Consider the following 18,514-nt stretch of genomic DNA (forward strand, 5'->3'; position numbering starts at 1 on the left):
CAAATATTGTACAGTACTATCAGTATATTTTCTCTTCCTTATTATTTCCTTAATAACATTTTTTCTAGCTTACTTTACTGTAAGAATACAGTACAGTATTGACTTTATGTTATTAGTAAGGCTTCTAGTCAATAGTAGCTACTAGTAGTTAAGTCTATGGGAGTCAAAAGTTATACACAGATTATCAATTTTGTGTGGTGTCAGTGCCCTTAATCCTCTTTTTCAAGGGTCACTGTGTATTTTTGCATTGGCAAAAATTAGGAATTAGATAATAAATTCCTATGCCCATGGCGATTCTTACCTCAAGAGTTTAGGAAATGAAGGGAAAGAAGGAACAGTGAAAAGGTAAAAAGAAAACTAGGAAAACATGATGACCTTGAAACCAAATGATAGCAATGTATCAAAAAGAATGTGGCAAGCATTTAGCTCAAATGTAAAGCAGAATGAGGACTGATAATTGATCATTGGATTTGGCAATATGGAAGTCACTGGTGATCATCTCCAGATGTTTTTGGTGGAGGGCGATAAATGCCTGTTTGCAGTGGATTCAAGGGAGAAGGGAAAAGAGGATTTAAAGACAAGGACTATAGGGAGCAGCTGTCCTGAGAACTAAATAATTGCAATAGTAGCCAGCATGGGAAGAGACATCACGGGAAGTTTGTTGGTTTAAAGATGGTATAAAAAGAGCATATGTATATTTTGGAGGAAACGATCCATAGGGAGCTATAATTTGAAAAAAAATAGAAGAGAACATTGCTGATACAATGTTCTGGATGATGCAAAGAGAAATGACATCAAGTATAAAAGTGGGAGGATGAGCTTTAAATAGGAGCATAGCTAGTTCACTTATGTTAACAGTCAAGAAGAGAGTATGTGGAAACAGATGGTGAAAGGAGGGTAGATATGCTGACAGGAGTCTATAAAAGTTCTCTCCAGGAGGCTTCAGTGTTGTCAGTGAGGTAAGGAAGCAAGATCTTCAGATAAGTATGAAGTAGAGTCTGGGTAGGTTGGAGAAGAAAGGAAGAAGTATGAAAGTTTTGTCTAAAAGATGAGAGGTTGGGGTACCTAGGTGGCTCAGTAGTTGAGCATCTGCCTTTGGCTCAGGTCATGATCCCAGCATCCTGAGATTGAGTCCCACAACAGGCTTCCTGCAGAGAGCCTATGTCTCTGTCTGTCTCTGTATGTCTCAAATAAATAAATAAATAAATAAATAAATAAATAAATAAATCTTTAAAAAATAAAAAATAAAAGATGAGAGGTTGAAGAGACTACCATTCTTGGAACCAACACTTGGAACCAACACTTAACCATCCTATATGACATGAAACATGACATATTACCTCTCCATGTTCCCTTGGTTATGGAAAGGTCTTAGAATAATTTAAAATATAAATTGACTATCTTTTTGTGTGTGTGACAGTATATATTTGTATTAACATATGGTCACATAACATTCTGAAAAAAAGCAAGAAGAGGAAACAAAATAGTTCAAACACAAGTTCTTCAGTTCCTACTATTACCTGTCTTAAGAGGATGCAGACATTCCCTTTTTTTAATGTTGTAGATGGTAAGATGTTCTATTATGGTTTTAATTTTAAAGAGCTATATATTCTACTTCCAGCCAAACCACCTAAGGTTGTATTTGATTTTTAGTAGCTGACAGCTACTTGAGTTTAATAGTTGTGTCAATTAAGGATGTTTTCAGGAGTAAATAACTAAAGATAAAGATAAATGTGGCTTTGAAAAGAGATATTTTTCCCTTTTATATAACAAAAGCAGTCTAAACATAAGCATTTCCTAGCATTGATGCAGTATCTCCGAAATATCAGCCCCACATCTCTTATTTCCTTTGCTTTTTATCCCCTCATGCTTACAAGTTTAGTGTCACAATTCCAGGAATCAAAACCATTGACCCTAAAACTGAAATAAATATATGCCACCATCAACAGCTGTTCTATTAGTAAAGAAAACAAAAGTTTTCTGAGGAATACCCCTGCCTAACAGCCATATACTCACATTTCAAAAGCCAGAAGTCTGACATGACACATGTCTGCCTAGAGCAGGAAAGGTGGCTGAAAAACACAACCAAAGAGAGAGTATCAAGAATAGGTTTCAGATATGTCAACCAAAAATGTCTACCTCAATAGTCATTTTAATTATCTAGATATATCATTTTTAAGTAAACTTCTGTTGATCTTAGGCAACCCCCAATTCTATGTATATAAAATTTGATTATTGAGTAAAAACTGCAAGGCTTTGAATTGTTTTATTAAAAAATCACATTGAATTCCAATCAGAATTGTTACTTAATAAGTTTGAACCTTGATTAATTTTTCATTTATGGTCGTGATTCTTCCTACTTTCAGTATCACATGCATGAATAATGGGTGCTTTTGAATTTCTATCAACATCAAAAACTGAAAGAATCATAGTCAAATGACACTAAAAAGGGAACCATCCAGAAAAGCTGACAAGATTGAGTAGAGAATATTGAAGTAAAATAGTAGCACAGGTATAGAGAAAGAAAGATAAAAAGATGACCTACTTATGCAATTTTATCTCTTTCTTAAAAATTTTACTTTTACTACTTGTATGATTATCCTCTAATTCCAAATTAGATTGAAATAGATTTAGAAAATCTATTTGAATGTGAATATTAACATATGAATGTTCTGTGTGTTAGGAAGGGGTGTAAAGCAAAAACTAAGAAGATAATAACTATAATCATAAGCTAAAATTATTTAGTGCTGACTTTGAGACAGATGGATAGTTCTAAGTGCTTTATAAATATTAATTCACTTGATCTTTACAAAAGTCCATAAAGCAGGTGCTAGTAAGCCATCCCATTTTATAGACAAGACACAGAAATATTGATTAATTTGCTAAAGGTCATGCAATCAATAAAAGCAAAGTCAGGATTTAAACTTAGGAAGTGTGGCTTCAGAGTCTGTGTACTAAGCTTTAAATGACATTCCAACAAGGAGATGATAGTTCAAGTCAAGGTAAATAATAAATTTAAGACAAGTATCAGTAAGTTTTGGCAAAACAACATAATAAGAAGGATCAAAGTAAGAAGCAATAATAATAGCTCCATGAAGATCACAACTTATAAAATGGGCCTTAAGGATGGATTTAAGTGGTCAGCAGGGATAGTTTGAGGAAGTCTAGGAAGAATAGACATAATAAGCAACAGCAAAATCTTGGGGATGGCTGGGCAAAATGAAGGCCCATCTTGGTCTTCATGTTACGGAAGTATTAGGAGTATTAGGAGATAGAGCTACCAAAGTCACCATGCAAATAGCAATGCACTTGGGATCAAAAGATAGAAGTCTCATATATTGGATGGCCTTGGTTAAGATGCTTAATCTCTCTGAACCTCAAATAGGCATCAAAAGTTCACATAACACTGTTGTTTTGAGGGTTAAATGAGAGTGACATTTAATGTTCAAATTAATTAACTGAAACCAAATGTGCATGGAAAATAGGTTGTGACCGTATTGTGGAAAGATGTGAATATCATAATGAGGGGATACCACTAAAGATCTCCAAGAAGTAGAATAAGAGAGTGGTAGGATAAGAATTGTCTAGGCTCCATCTAAAGGCAAGTGTAGGATAGACTCAAGTATCAGGAGGGCAGTGGTGAAAGGCAGTAGTGAATTCTGAAAAACCAGTTAAAGGTTTATTAAAATAGCTTGAGCTGTAATGGACCAACATTCTAGTTCTGGCAATTGGACTTGAAATAAAGAGATAGATTTCAGAAACACTATAGGAGTAGAAAAAATTGGTTTTACACTTGATTTAGGTGGAAAATAGAGAAAACAAACAAATTGAACCATGATTCTAAAACCTGAAGGCAAAGGAATAGGAGAATAATAATGACACCATCAATAAAAGAAAATCTTGATGAAGAAAAGTTCTTCTTGGGAAAGACTATGAGTCCAGTTCAAGGAACTGGTGAGCTATCCTTGTTGTTATCCTGCAAGCAGTTGAATATGTGGATCTGGGGCATAGGAAAGAGATGGAGGATGTGGTAGACAGACTAATGGACCCTTAGAGATGTCCACATCTTAATCCCCAGAACCAGCAAATATGTTAGATCACATAGCAAAAGGGAATTACATTTAGAGTTGTAACTGATAATCAGTTGACCTTAAAATGGGGAGATTATCCTGGATTATCTGAGTGGGTTTATATAATCACAAATGCCTTTAATGAAAAAGGAAGGTGGAAGAGAATGTTGGAATACTATGATGTATAAAGGACTCGACCAGCTAATACAGGCTTTGAAGATGATGAAGCAGGTGTCCCAAGCCAAGGAGTTTTCAGGAGTTGGAGAGGGCAAAGAAAAGGATCTATCTCCTCAAGCCTTCAGAAAGGAACACAGTTGCTAACAGCTTGATTTTAGCCCAATGAGACCTAGATCAGATATCTAATCTATAGGACTGTAAAATCATAAATCTGGTTTTCCAAATGATTAAATATATGGTCATTTTTTACAGTAACAACAGACAGCTAATAAAGAGTGATTTGGGAAAACTCAGAATGGAGAAAATGACATGAAATGATAAGCATTCTAACACTTCCTGAAAGTGGTCCATGAAACGATTATGATTATAGTTTATCAAAAAAGCAGGAGCAGTGATAAGCCCTTCAAATAAGTGTATAGATTTCTTGTTCTTGGACTAGATTATTGGAACCTTAGGAGCATACAAATTACGCCTGTTGTATAGAATCATACGACAGCAAAAAAGATGTAATCAACAATTATCTTAATCCATCCCAGGATCCTACCTCTTCCCCACATAATCATGCAGGACCACCAGCACTGTGAGATAAAGAATTCCATCTTACAGAGAAGGACACATTGATCAAACTCAGACATTTTAAATTAAGTAACTACTGAAAGAATAGAAATAGAAAATATAGAAAATTTCAAGCTCTTCCTCTCCAGGAACTGTCAGTCTACTTTCTGAAAGCATCCAGCTTTTTAGACCTCTCATAGCATTTGCCACAGACTGCATTTGTGTTCAAGAGCGGTGTTGGTGCATGGTGCGGAACAAAAAGCAGGATTGTCTGTAGCTTCATTGAATATAGGAAACAGTGCAGCAAATTATACCTCCCTATTGACTCAGCTCCACTGAGGGTCATTTCTCAAGTTATTGCTGTTCACTGCCTAAATCTGCTATAAAACTGCCCCCTCAATAGGGTATCAACTCCAGATTAGCATCGATGGGAAAGAGAATATGGTATATGGGGCAGGAATCCTTTTTCTTAATAGCCTGGGTATTTTATTTTCTATAACACAAAGCTCTGTCAGGATATCAAATTTCTCTAAGCAGTAGTAACAAAAGATATATTTAAAACTGTTTAATATATTGTCCTCAAGGTTATAAGGAAAAATATAAAAATAAGTTAATTTATGCAATCCTTTTATTAACAAATTCCAGTTCTCAGCCTTATTTTGCTTAGTTCTAGAAGGGACACAGATTTCTCTTTTTCAAACCAACACAGAATAAATCCCTACTCTACTTGAGTTACTTCCCTACCTACCACATTTCCAATACTCCGTCCCATCTCAGAGCATGGATGAGGCTCACTGTAAAGCAAGTCAAGTTATTTGGCCAGTACTTATGCCAGGGAAGATGGTAGGAGAGGGAGGAGGATCCAAGACTTCAGCAGAATAGCTCAGGGTAGATGTTAGCAAACCAAACCCTGCCACCTTTGAAGTGCAGATTGAGAATTCTTTCTGCTTATCTAATGAGTAAATATTTAATTAAACATAAAACACATAAAAATCGCTCTTGTACAATATTAATTCTCAGTGACTATGCAGTCAGTCTATGTCCATCCAGAAAAGTAAAAATTTTTATAAATGCCAGAGATGTTCAGACCCCTGTTCACAATAGGAATTATAGTTTGTAATATTATCCAGAGAATTCTCAGTACCTTTCCAACACTAGGAAGCACTCATCTTCTTTTCCGGACCCCCTTATTAATCTTTGGAATTCAAGGTTGGGCTCTGGGACTTATTGGCCTCAGAATGTGTATCCTCCACTGAGGTTTATATAAATATTGAGCAAAAGTTTACAAATCAAAATTTTTCTCTTCATAGGTCATATAAATGTCTAATCCACAACCCTATACTCACCTGACTTTAGGAGAAGGTATTATGTGAGAATAAAGTGTATAATCTCTCAAATTCTGTGGTGAATATTCTTTTACATGGAAATAGAATGCTGACAAATTTTTCATGATGAGCAGTTTGCCTGTTTTTCTGAAAACCTGACAATATCTGGCCAGGAAAGATGGGGCAGTGTGCAGGAAACACATCAAAGGATTGGAGGGCTGCTTCCGACTGCTTTTCCATCCTTATTGGAATAACCTCATGAGCCTCAGTGAGAGGTGGATCCATTTAAGACAGCCCTTTTTTCTTCTTTTCTTGGCTGTGTGAGCTATGATTGCAATTAGCTTGGACACCAGCATTGTAGGTAGGTGAGAACTAATGGTTCCCTGGTATAAGCACCACAAGATAGGCCAAAACTGGCAGCTCTAATGTCATCTACTTCATGCAGCAGCCACCTTGTAGAGCTGTAGTTCTGAGTATGGAACATCTGGAGCCACACTTTAATTGGTGGTTGTCATAGCTGCACAGCTGTTTGGAACATTTCTGGCTATGTTCATCATGGCTGCAATAATGCTTATCTGAAAGTGGTACTAGAGAGACCAGTTCATGAGTATGAACAGTGTTGACTTAGAAATTCACATTGTATATTTCCTTACTGAACCTCATTAAAAAAAAAATCAACAGCACACATACACAAAGAGAATAAAACTAATAAGAATCTCAATTCATCAACCTGGAGGCATGTCTGAGTCCAGAAATGCTAACAGATCATTTTCTGAAATATATAACCAAGTCATGCAAAATGAGTGTTTATCACTGTTTCAGGAAACTCTCTTACTGTGGAAATACAAAGCAAAGTGCTATTTACCTTTTTCAACAAATGATATCTATCAGAGCATCCCTAAAGGACTGAATATAACATAAAATACAGGGGGAAAAAAAGTAATAACTTCCATAGAAAAGACTCAAACCTCCATACTCTGAACTAAATAGAGAATAGCTATTTATTCTCTATTAACTTTTAACCAAGAAATGTGTTGATAGCAGACTTTGTGTCTGAACAAAAAACAATAGTTACAATAATATAGACACTGTTTTTCAGACACAACACAGAAGCTAAAAGATAACTATTGGAAAAACAAACAATTTTAGAATGGAAGTTCGGAAAGGAGCTAAATGTTTCTTTCCCTCTATGCATAATGAATGATCTGGGTTCCAGAAGTGTTGAGAAGCTCTAGGCCTCAAGATAAGTTATAATTCCTACTCTGTCACTATCTATTTGGAGATCTCGGACAAATCACTTTGCTTCACTAAACCTCAGTTTCCTGATCAGTAAGATAAAAGTATTGGACTAGATTATTTCTGGAGTCTTTTGCATCTCTCACATCCTCTATACAGACCTGACTTTCTAAAAGTACTTACCTGGAATTCCTAGTTACAAAACAGGTTAATTCAAGAAGCCAGGGGAATAGTAAAGGAAAGTTCCAGAATGATGACCATAAAACAGGGCCCAGAAAACACCTAATTCAGATTGGACTCTGTGACCAGAGGTCTCCAAGGAATATCCAGGCAAACTACCAATTAACACGTTAAATGAAGGAAAAAATATATATATTGAAAATGAACAAAGCCGTTGAAACTCAGGGGAACAAAACAGGAACCAATACCTCCAATGAAATCAAATGGAAAAAAAAATCATTTAAAAATTTTTAACCAAGAAATGTGTTGATAGCAGACTTTGTATCTGAACAAAAAACAATAGTTACAATAATACAGACACTGCTTTTTCAGACACAACACAGAAGCTAAAAGATAACTATTGGAAAAACAGAAACAACTTTAGGATGGAGGTTACGAAAGGAGCTAAATGTTTATCTGCATTTTCACAGACTACACATTCTGAGTAACCTAAAGTTGATAATATCTAAAACTGATAAAACCAGAAGTTAAGATGGGTATATTATTTAGAATGAAATAGGCTAAATACAGGAAGAAATAGCAGAAGTGAACTCCTAAAAATTAGGATGAAAATCGGTTTTGGGGGAGTTAGGGCTATGGGTTGGGGCTGTGAAATGTTAAGATTCATTATAAGTGCTTTTAAAATGACTTCTCTTTTTATATATGATTTATATATGAATTTCATATATGATCTGTTTCTTTATATAGGATTTACTTTGAAAAATTAGATTTAATTTCAAAGTAAATAAAAGCTTCTCTCTCAATATCAGCAACAATTCCAAGTTAGAGATGCTAACAGACTAATGATCAATCATGGAATTCGATGTCTCAGTGAACAAATATTTGAAACATGAAGACCATCAGGACTCCCTTGTTACTCCACTCATGAAAAAAAACACGTTCTCACTGTGCCCTTTCCTTGATTCTGTTCCCATGGTGTTTATCTTCCTTCTTGTCCTTTTCGGTCTATTCAATTATTTTTATATTTAAAAAAGCTGATAAAATACCTCATTTATAAAGCATTTTGGTTTTATCTACTCACCTCATTTAGTACATTTGTTTATTTATTCATGAGAGACACAGAGAAAGAGGCAGAGACATAGGCAGAGGGAGAAGCAGGCTCCCCACGGGGAGCCTGATGTGGGACTCAATCCCAGGACCCTGGGATCACAACCTGAAACAAAGGCAGATGCTCAACAACTGAGCCACCCAGGCATCCCTCAGTTAGTACTTTTCATAATATTGATGTGGCATGATGAAATTTACAAAGCTCTTATCACATTATATTATTCCGTTTATTCTTCGTTTTGAACTTCTTTGATTTATTTGTTAATGCAACACATTTATTATGTTTCTACTCTAAGTCAGTTACCTTGACAAGAACTGCTGTCAATATGTCAACAAGATGTACAGGTCCACTGGCCTCATAGAGCTTCATGTTTTCTGTGGGAGGCAAACAAACATAGAATATACATGTTAAAGAAAGTCACTTGGTTTGCAGTTATTCAACCTTGTGCATGAGATGAAAAAAATTTAACATAGTTTCAGGTTTAGATGGTGGAATTTTTCTCTGCATATCTCACTGTTTCTGTTATGAATGTTTTGACTTAAAATATATAATAAATAAAAAATTCAGCCATAACAGCATGATTTATTAATCTTGTTTCCTCATGTAAAATAATGTGGCTAGACTTAGTCTTCCTCTTCTGCTCTTTTCATCCCCATACCACCTACAAACCACGCAATCGACCAACTGCACTGGAGCTGCTTCACTACCTCTGCTCAGACAGGCTGGGCATAAGTATAGGTAACCCTTGAAAAAGAGGGGCTGAAGGGCACCAAGCATTCAAAATCTGCATATAGTGGCTCCTGGGTAACTCAGTCAGTTAAGTATCTGACTCTTGATTTCAGCTCAGGTCATGATCTTAAATTTGTGAGATACAGCCCTGTCACAGGTTCCACACTGAGCAGGAAGTCTGTTTGAGATTCTCTCTCCCTCTGCCCCTCCCCCCATTAGCGCTTGCTTTCTCTTTCTCTAAAATAAAGAAATCTTTAAAAAGTCTGCATCGAACTTTTAACTGCCAAAAAAGCATAACTAATAGCCTACTGTTGATCGGAGCCTATTGATAGCATAAATAATCGATGAACACGTTATATATATTATATACTTAGCTGTATTCTTACAAAAAAGTAAGTTAGAGAAAAGAAAATGTTATTAAAACAATGATAAGGAAGAGAAAATACATTTACAGTATTGTATTTATAAAAAAAAAAAAAAAAAACAAGCCCAGAAAACACTGTAACGCACTCCTCTCAAAAGAAAATATGTTTCAGTCCTTGAGCTGGGACTCAAACCCAGGTCATCCTACTCCAAAACTTAGGCTGATCCCACTCTGCCATGCAACCATATTTTCTCACTCACTGAACTTCAAAACTGTCAGTCTTTAAGGGCAATGGAAAGAGCTTCATTCACCTTTTTACCTTCATGGCAAATAGTATAGGTTCCTGCACATTTAGTTGCTCAATAAATGTTGAAAGGAGATATATACTACAGCCCCTTTCTGAGAGCATTATCTGTGAAATGGAAACTACCACTATTTCTTGCTATCCCATTGTCACTTAAATATATTTCATTTTTCTTAAAAACTATTCATACCATTTCTAGGCAGACTGAAACTTCTAAAAGTCGTGCTCCCTATGCCAGAGTCATAAAATAAATAAGTCAGAAAGCAAGAAAAATAGTTTTTAAAATTCCTTTGGTTCTCTAGGGTTTACACAAAAATGAGACATAAATTATTTATCATGAGAAATCCAAGTGAGCTTTCCAATAGCAGCTGAGACACAAACCTATAGTTAAGAGGAAGCCATGGAGATATGCCCAAACTTGACAAATAAGAGTGTTCCAGAGTAAAAATCTAAAATCCTAATGAAAGAATACTGGAAGAAAAAAAAGACAATATTTAGAAATATATATGTAATATTTTTGCGTCGAATTTAATATGCATTTCATTTATGCATTCCTTCAACAAATATTTATTGAGTGCCAACTACAGAAAATGTAGTAGTGTTGAGGATTTAAATATATTGCTAAATGTAAGAATGCTAAATGCATTATTGCTATGTTAATACAAAATGCTATATTGCTAAATATAAGAACTATAACCTAAGGGAAAAGTCATATTGAGGAACTTACAAAGGAAAGGATATTCTATTAAGTAGCAAAAGTAAAAATAATAATAATAATTACCTGAACCTGAGTATAATTTTTAATTTTCTGTTTTTTAGAAATGGTTGATTCTTCTTTACAGCTTTATTGAGGTATAACTGGCATGCAAAAGCTGCACAAATTTAACAAGTAGAATATGAGAAGTTGTGACATATGTCTACCTTCCTCCAACATTACAATCAAGAATTTACTAGCAATGCCTCTGGGTCTGGAGTTTTCATGCTCTGAAGATTTTTAAGTACAAATTCAATTTCAAATATATATATTTAAGTTACCTTATTTTTGCCAGATTTAGTAAGGTGTAATGACAAAACTGTAATGTATTTAAAATGTACAATGTAATAATTTGATATACACATGCATTGTGAAAGGATTGTAACAATCAATTTAATTAATATAGCTATCACCTTACATAGTTACCTTTTTTTGGTCAGAAAGATGTACTGTCTCAGCAAATTTCAAGTAAACAAGAGTAGTACTAACTATAGGTACCATGCTGCAAATTAGATCTTCAGAACTTACTCATAACCGAGAGTTTACAGGCTTTGACCAACCTCTTCTCATTTTTTCCTATTCCCCAGAACCATTCTACTCTGAGTTCATTTTTTTTTTTTTTTTTTTTTTTTTATCTTCTGGTGTTTGGGTTGTTGTTGGTTTTTTTTTTTGGATTCCACATGTAAGTGACATCATATAATATCTGTCTCTTTCTGACTTATTTAACTTAGAATAATACTCTCCAGGTTGTTTGTTTCTTTCAAAGAATTTTCCCATTCATCTAAGTTGCCAAATTTGTTGACTTGAAGTTATTTATAATATATCCCAGTATTCTTTTAATATATATAAAAACTTTAATGATATCACCCTTCTCATTCCCAGTGTTTGGTAACCTGCCTTTTCTCTCATTTTTTCCCCAGTATGTCTGACTAGAGGTTTATAAATGTTATTGGTCTTCTCAAAGAAACTCTTTTTAATTTCATTGATTTTTTTTCCTCTACTGTTTCTCTATTTTTGGCTGCGTTGATTTCTGTTCAAATCTTCTTTCTATTGCTTACTTTGAGTTTAATTTGCCCTACATTTTCTGGTTTCTTTAGCTGGAAGATCAGGTCATTTGAAACTTTTTTTTTTCTAATACAGGTTATTAGTTCTATAAATTTACCTCTAGATATTTCTTTATCTGCATCTCATAAATTTTGATGTCTTACTTTCATTTTTATTCACTTCAAAATATCCTCCAATTCCCCTTTGATTTCTTCTTTGACCTCTGGGTTATTTAGAAATGTGCTATTTACTTTCCACATATTTGGGCATTTTCCCAATATATTTTGGTTATTGATTTTCTAGTCACTGAACTAGGCAATTTTGTATGATTTAAATCCTTTTCAACAGAGACTAATTTTGTGGCTCAGAATACGGTCCATTTTGCTAAATGTTCCATCTGCACTTGAAAAATATGCATATTATTCTTTTGTTGAATGGAGGATTCACATTTATTTTTTTATCCTTTTTGTGTTTCATTTTGGATAGTGTCTACTGAGTTTTCTTCAAGTTCATTAACCTTTGATCTACATGTTTAACATACTATTAATATCTTCAATGCATTTCTCATTCAGTCATTATAATTTTAATTTTAGAAATTTCATTAAGGTCTTTTTACATCTCATATGTCTATTTAACAAGCTTAATCTTTTACCTTTTTGGACATACAGAATAATATTATAATAACTATAAATGTTTTTGTCTACTAATTCTATCATCTCTTTTATTTCCATATGTTTTTATAGATTGAATTTTCTCATTATGTGCCCTATTTTCTTGCTTTGTTGCATGCCTGGACCCTCGTGACTAGATGACAAACACTGTGTACTGTGTTTGTCTTTTGTGTGCTCAACATTTTATATTGCTATAAATATCTGTAGCTTTGCTCTGACACACAGTTAAGGTACATGGAATCAACTTTTTTAGTTGATTTTTTTTAAGTGACAACAGAAAAGCTTTTAATGTAAGTCTAGTGTAACTGCTTCACGATTAAGGGAAGAGCTCTTTGAAGTGCTTTCCGCCATGTCACTGGGTTAAGGAAAGCTTTACACTGGCTAGTGAGAATATGAAGATGTATGAACTCTCAGAGTTGTCCCGTGTATGTGTGTATGTGTGTGTGTAATTCTTTTTCCAGTCTTGGATAGTTTCATCACATATCATCACTGAGCAATATTTGGCTGAAGACTCTAATGGAACCTTCTGTATATTTCTGAAGTTTTCCATGCGGCTTTCTTCTCTTCAACACACTGTGACCTTAAACTGCCTGGACTCTCTGAACTCCCAAGTTCAGCCTCTTGAACTCAAGGAGACTCCATATTCTTCTCACATCCTTTTTCCCTATGTTGCTGCCTAGAAACTCTCCCAGGAAGTACCTGGGCAATTGTTTTACTCACCTCATTCATTTCTTCCTATCAGCTATCACTGTCCTGTGTCGCCTGATATCCCATGTCAGAAAACCACGTTGCACATATTTTGTCCACATTTTGGATTGCTTGAGGTGGGCAGAAAATTGAGTCTTCATGATTCCACCATAGCCAGAAGAAAAATGAAGATGCTTGATCATTTTTTTTTTTACAATCGGACTTCCTTGATCTAATTTGCAATTTACCTTATCATTTCATATTCTATACCTTCAAAACAATTTTATTTCTCTTTTGCTTTTCAGAATGTCTTTTACTTTGTATCACCATTGCTGGCAAGAATTTAGTCTTCAAGGAGCAAAAAGCTCTGTGGTTACATGAAATGCCATGTCTTAGTGAGTTTGTTACAACATTCTTATTGGTATTCTCAAACAGTACCATGAGGAACCACTTCAAAGAACATCAAACTGTCGTCAATGATTAGAGTAAGAGGAAATATTTGGTATAATATACAGAAAATCCATGGGGACATGAACACTGGCATTTGGTGTCTTAGTAGCTCTCATGTTGTTTGAATTAGGTTTTTGTAATTAAAAAGAACAGAGCCTTTCTTAAAATAACTAGAGTAATATAGGGATAGTGGTTATTATGACAATCAATATGGTAGACAAGATTCACATAGAAATCATCCAAGAAGAGATATAACATTGAACCTCACTGAAACAAACTAAATCCAGAACTTGGAATATGGACTCATTGCCCTTTAATCTATGCTTTATTACTGTTACCAGCATCATTCTACTTTTTGTTATTGTCCTCTGAGGCATCTTCTTGCTGCTTATTTCACCATCAGCAAGCTTTGTTGCCCTCTATTTCATACATGTGCTTCTCTATCCTTAAGTTTCTGATTACTCAGAGTACCTTCTTTTTCCTTATTTAGGCTTCAGATGACTTATACTCTTAAGTTTCATCCTTCCTCTGTGGATGGTTTCATTTCTACTCCCACTACTTCAAGCTATTTAATAATTCACAATAGAAGCATCGATGAGTGAGATTCCCACTGACTTAACTCCTGTTTTGGCCCAAGACCATACCAAAGTTGATAGTTTAGCCATTACTGAATATATAGGTGATATAACTTTCTTTAAAAGGTGCTGTGAGGGACACCTGGGTAGCTCAGTGGTTGAGCATGTGCCTTTGGCTCAGGTTGTGATCCTGGAGTCCTGGGATCGAGTCCCACATGGGGCTTCCCACAAGGAACCTGCTTTTCTCTCTGCCTATGTCTCTGCCTATCTCTCTCTCTGTGTGTCTCTCATGAATAAATAAAATGTTTAAAAAATAAGTAAATAAAAGGTGCTGTGAACCTTTTATTTAGCAAGCACTGTGATTCACAGATCTGGTACAAATATGGAAAAACAATCAGAGGGCAGAATCAAAAACAATGGATAGAATTTATAAGGAAATAGATTCTGGATCAAAGAAATGACTACCTGAATAAAGTATTATTTGAGATGTTTTCCTTGAGATCCAAACATGGCATAGGGTAGGATCGTTCGTTTTACCTTGACATTTTGATTTTTAAGTATTTCAGATTATACTAGAATGATCCCAAATCATTGGAATATTTTCCAACTTCCATAGAAGAAGCTTAAATGCTAGAATTTCTGCAAAGACTACAATTTGAAGTGTGAATGGGGTGGGAGGGGGCAAAACCCTTAAAGGACAGAAATCCTAAACGCTTATCAGTCTTTTCTACCTTATCAAGGTTAATTATTCAATATGCCCAGAGGGCACGATGAATCAATTCTAGACATTTTGCAAATAGCAAAATGTCTTAGGATTGTTCCTCTTCTGAAATTTAAATGTGAACTAAATGATCTTTTTTTTACCGACAATTTTTTTCTTTTTGTAACTAGAAAAATTTCCCAAAAAGCATCTGATTGCAGTTGTTTTTTAGTTGTCTCTTATTCACTTTCTGTTCTCTAGAAGGCAACACACTTTCATCAATGAAATTTTTTTCCCCATAATTTTAATTGTTGGTCAGTCAACATCTACCTTCACCAAATGTCTGAAATGGTAGATAAGGGGAAAAGGTCTCACAAAACAGGGTGGTATCCTTTTCAATGCATAATATTATGATCTGTGAGATTAGTCATAAAACTAAATCTTTAGACTTTGATGCCACAACTGGATACACAGAAGAAAATTATTGAACATTTATATCAAAATATCCCAGTTGATCATATCATATTTGGAACTTTTTAAATGTAAAAGCTGTTTTTTAAAGTGTTATCCAATAGGAAGGGTGGCTAATTGCAAGGAAAGAAAAATCCTTTGTAGAATGAGAATTTTAAAATAGTCTAATCGAGCAAATCTTCAGGCCAATGTTTGGAGAAATCCTCTTATGCTGAAAGAATGACTAAAATGAAAAAAAATGAATCTATATAGATATACCCTATTCCTCTAGGAGAAGCACAAATGTAATATCCATCCATTGGCAGGTCATTAAATTAAAAGCAATTTTGATAGTTAACTATCCAGAAACAGAAATCTAAATTTGAAACACAGCTGTAATCACTCTACGGAAAAAATCTCTTAGTATTAAACACTTGGCAAAGTGGACAGGCTAACAATGTAGTAAAATCCTTTGCATTAAATTCAGTCTGTTAGCCCTGATGGAGAATCAGGCATCATTAGATTTGGTGCCCTAGATTTCTGTTATCTTGCATTAAATAGAAGGCTATGCATATATTTCACAGAATTGATTTCAATGGTTATGATTGTAACTCTGGTTGTTGCTCTAAAAATTATCTAGTAATTTAATAACTTTCCATTGAGAAATTTAATTGTGAAGACTTTGGTTGTCACTATGAATTCTGTTGACTTAAAGAGAGTATTGTTCTTTTATAGGATTCTCCTTTGTGTAGGTGGAAAAACTCATTGTATCATTGTATTAGGTCATTCATATGTAGATGTAATTATTCTTCCTACAGCTCTCAAAAGTTTTTGAGGAGAGCAGCAGTAGGAAATTTGTAAGAATAAATATAGTATAGGCTTTGTAACAGTTCAATGGTTACTATGAAAACTGTTCATATGTACACTATAGAAATAACATCCATTAAAAATTTTTAGAGACAAAAAAAAATTTTTTAGAGACATGCACTACTTTTTCTAACTTGGAAATATATATATAAAGATTTATTTACTTATTTGAGTGGGGAGGGAGGGGCAGAGGGAAAGGGAAAAAGAAACTCAACGAGACTCCACACTGAGCATGGAGCCTGATGTAGGGGCTCAGTCTCACAACTCTAAGTTCAGAAGTGAGCCAAAATCGGGAGTCAGATGCTTAGCTGATTGTACCACTCAGGCACCCTGGAATATTTTCTTTAAACTTGTATCAACTATCATTCGGGTTTCTCTCTTGCTACATGCAAACATCAACACAACTACCCTAATTACCTTCAGCAGAATGGCAGGTTTTTCTCTATTCTCACTCATACCTTCTAAGTTGTTCTCAATTTTAATAAGGAATCAGAGACATAGCACCTAGGTAGGATAATCCTAATATATAACTTCCTAAAAGGTAATAACATGCCTCTCATAAAAATGTAAAATGAACACATGTCTAAGATTATTTAACTCATTAGCTAATGGAGCAATGTTAAACCTGGTTCAATAGAATTTAAGGAACATTTAATAAGGAAATAGAGGATAAGATTGCTGGATAAGACACAAAACTGGTTCACGTACAATAGGTTAATAAACCATAACCTTTGTGATTATCTATTCTACTAGAAAGAAATTATTTGCATTACAACCCAACATAAATCTACAAGTTAATCTCTGCCCCTTAGACTTATAAAATAGCCTTGTCAATAGAAAGTCAATCAAAAGGACAAACTCATCACTGCTTTGAAAGAGCACCGAAGAAGCTCTTTGGTCATTTCCAAGTTTTCCTAACATTCTGCCAGTGACTTGAACATAGCTGACATTTTTAAAATGTATTTGGAATTGGATGAATGGAAACCAGGTGGATCCGAAGCTTTTCACACCATACTGCTGGCACATCACCGGCTTAAAAACAGTTCTGATTAAAGGCCGTGTGATTGTTGTCAAGCAGGCTTCATAGAAAAATAACAGGATCAGAGAGGTCAGCAGATGCCGAACAGAAGCATAACTGCTTTCTGAACAAAGCTGGGGAAACAGTGCTGGGTAACATATAAATACCATTGCTTTTGTGAGGTCCTAAAAACTTAAAAGAGCTGAAGGCATTTTGTAGGCTTCTGAGTTTATAGGGTACTATTTGCACTTATCCAGATGAGGATACTCATAAGAAATCTTTATAGATTGGCACTTCTTTTTAAGTTACATGTTGTGAGACACAATTGACCAAAAGTACAAATTTGAACACAGTTTGCCTCAAAAACTGTGTTTTGATTTATTTTATGTCTGGATCATTTAGGTTTTTCCTTCTTATATTTGAATTTTGTAGTTTGTACCCTGCAACTCAACTTACCTTTCCCATTTGTATAGGTAATTCAAACATTGGCTTTTAAAAATTTTGCCATATGGAGCTGAGAAGATGGCAGAGGAGTAGGGTCCTCACCTCACCTGGCCCCACCAACTTACCTATATAACTTTCAAATCATCCTGAAAAACTACGAAATCGACCTGAGATTTACAGAGAGAACAGCAGAACGCTACAGAGAGAAGGATTTTCACTTCTAACAAGGTAGGAAGGTGGAAAAAAATAAAATAAAAAAGAATCCAGGGGGAGGGGACGCTCCAGGAGCCAGGCTAAGGCGGGGCAGCGAGAGCCTCCAGGACGGGAAAGTCCAATCCTGGGAAAGCAGGAACTTTAAAAATCCACACCGGATTCTTCCCAATGGAAGGGTGGTTGGCAGGGAAACCTGGCAGAAATGAAGGAGGGTTAGTGGGGCCTCCAGTCTCCCAGAGTCACTAACAGAGGAGGTGCGCCGGGGGTAGAGCGTGCCACAGACTGTGGGCCAATCTCGGAAAGGGCTGGAGCTGGTGGGTCAGGCGGGGGCTCCCATCAGAGGAGGCTGCACCCTACTGCCTTCGGGAGCCGAGGCCCAGGGAGCGGGATTCCAGCAGCCCAGGATCCCAGGGCGCAGAGCAGACACAGCCCAGGACCCTGCAGTCCCCCCGGGGACAGGTGGAGGCGGGGTGGGCACCAGACAGCAAGGATGTTCCTGCCACCGGGCACCCCGAGCTGTGCAGATCAGTGCCCCAGCCCCTGGAACATCTAGGCCAGTGTGGACTGAGAGACTGTGGTAGTTACTGGGTGAG

At 35.5% G+C, this 18,514-nt stretch overlaps 1 long non-coding RNA gene across 3 annotated transcripts in view; it reads right to left on the reverse strand.

Moving 5' to 3' along the window:
• Positions 1-18,514, reverse strand: part of LOC111097538 — a 119,032-nt gene that overhangs the window by 19,749 nt on the left and 80,769 nt on the right. Inside the window, exons 1-3 of one of the 3 annotated variants that reach the window (XR_005364053.1) lie at positions 13,238-13,361; positions 8,955-9,025; positions 2,017-2,072 (exon numbers count right to left, since the gene is read on the reverse strand). This is a non-coding gene — a long non-coding RNA (uncharacterized LOC111097538). Of the gene's footprint in view, positions 1-2,016; positions 2,073-8,954; positions 9,026-10,429; positions 10,509-13,237; positions 13,362-18,514 lie in introns of those variants that run through there. The other 2 variants (XR_005364052.1, XR_005364051.1) reach the window with 2 other exon arrangements.

Source organism: Canis lupus, chromosome 9 (assembly GCF_011100685.1).
Source record: "Canis lupus familiaris isolate Mischka breed German Shepherd chromosome 9, alternate assembly UU_Cfam_GSD_1.0, whole genome shotgun sequence".
Classification (NCBI taxonomy): Eukaryota; Metazoa; Chordata; class Mammalia; order Carnivora; family Canidae; genus Canis; species Canis lupus.